General features: G+C 33.3%; 1 protein-coding gene across 14 annotated transcripts in view; it reads right to left on the bottom strand.

Annotated features, from left to right (window-relative positions):
• Positions 1-1,630, bottom strand: part of MARK3 (microtubule affinity regulating kinase 3) — a 118,952-nt gene that overhangs the window by 50,665 nt on the left and 66,657 nt on the right. The window lies entirely within an intron of this gene.

Below are 1,630 nucleotides of genomic sequence, written 5' to 3'. Positions count from 1 at the left end.
AGAAACAAAAATACATACACACACACACATTTTAAAAATGAAACTAGAGTAAATCTCCAAAGCTATCAAATCACCATTATACATATCTACTTTATTTTGTTAATATTTACTTTAAATTAAGTTTACCCAAAAATGGGGGAGAATATGCTAGTGTTTTATCTTTCAGGCAATTTTCTGAGGCTTTTAGAGTATCAGGCCAAACAAAGTGCTAACACAGATGTCAGTAAATATTTGATGAACTGATGAATAAAGCTATCAGACCATTCCCTAGACTCTGATATGTTTAGACTGTGAAGAAAAGTCTCTCCAGAAAGTTAAGGCATATGTGTTGGTAAACTGCATAAAAATAAAACCCTTCTAATATTCCAATGAAAATTTGGGTCCTGTGGGAAAACTATTTTAATGTAATAAGAATTTTTTAAAATTTCAATTTATTATCAAATATATGTAAGTTATAAGTACAAAACTCTAATCAGGGCACAATTTAAGTAATTAAAAGATAAATATGTTTACATTAGCTAGTTCTAGGCAACAGTGATAAAGATTTTTGGGGGGGGGGGCAGGAGGGTGGGTGTGAAAAGTTGGAATTTGAAATCCAGAATTGGCTAGCTAGCCCCAAAGGATTGAAATGAAAATCAGGGAAACAAGATTTTCTTGCCACTATTATATTCCTTGTGATTTCTTCTTTTTTTTTTCTTAAATCCAACTTTGAAGTTGTTCAGTGTTTTTTCTTCAACCATACTTATTGATTTTAATTTTTTAGTTAATATCCCTGATATCAGGATGAAGGCTTGCTAACATTTCTCTTAGTAGTATATGAAAAAACAACACCTTTAAAGTAATGCTGGCTTACATCTGATAAAATCGGGCGTAAGCCTTTTGTTAAAAAAGCTCTCTGTAAAAGCTTCTGTTTTCCTGTGGTGGTTCTGTGTTACTCTTCTATTCTTGCGCCTGATGCATTCTTGATAGGCTATCCTTGATACTAAACATCAACCCTTTCTTTTTTTCTTTTTTCTTTTTTTAAGATGGGTTTCACCATGTTGGTCAGGCTGGTCTTGAGCTCCCAACCTCAGGTGATCCGCCCGCCTTGGCCTCCAAAGTGCTTGGATTACAGGCGTGAGCCACCACACTCGGCCAACATCAACCCTTTCATTACCTAAAACTGATGTTGACAGTAAACTGATTATGGGCTGTCTTAACTGTGATTTCATTCTTGAAATGTTATTTTTAGATTGTATGAGCTATCACTATACAAAAAAGCAGTTATGTAATTTTTTTAAAGCCCTATTATAATGTATATGGGATCAAAAGTTTTCATTGGGATGTATATAGAGCAGGGTCAGTATCAAGTCATTTTCTTACTCTCTCTTGTTCCTATAATTACTCTAAGGGTAGGACCATGTCCCTTCCTCACCTTTAAACACACCTGCTAGCACCTGGCACAGAGTTGTGTACATAGAGGACACATAAAACAAATCTTTGATTTATAAAATTAATTCCTATCAAAATTCCATTAGATAGCAAGTATTCCATCTTTTAAATATGATTCCATATATAAGTATTTTCTTAGGACACAGTCATAGCCAAAAGTATTGGACTTTTGAAATTTTTTTTTTTTTTTTTTTTTTTT

This window comes from Cebus imitator, unplaced genomic scaffold, assembly GCF_001604975.1.
Source record: "Cebus imitator isolate Cc_AM_T3 unplaced genomic scaffold, Cebus_imitator-1.0 Scaffold338, whole genome shotgun sequence".
NCBI classification, from domain to species: domain Eukaryota; kingdom Metazoa; phylum Chordata; class Mammalia; order Primates; family Cebidae; genus Cebus; species Cebus imitator.
This window is presented reverse-complemented; position numbering and strand designations above follow the sequence as displayed.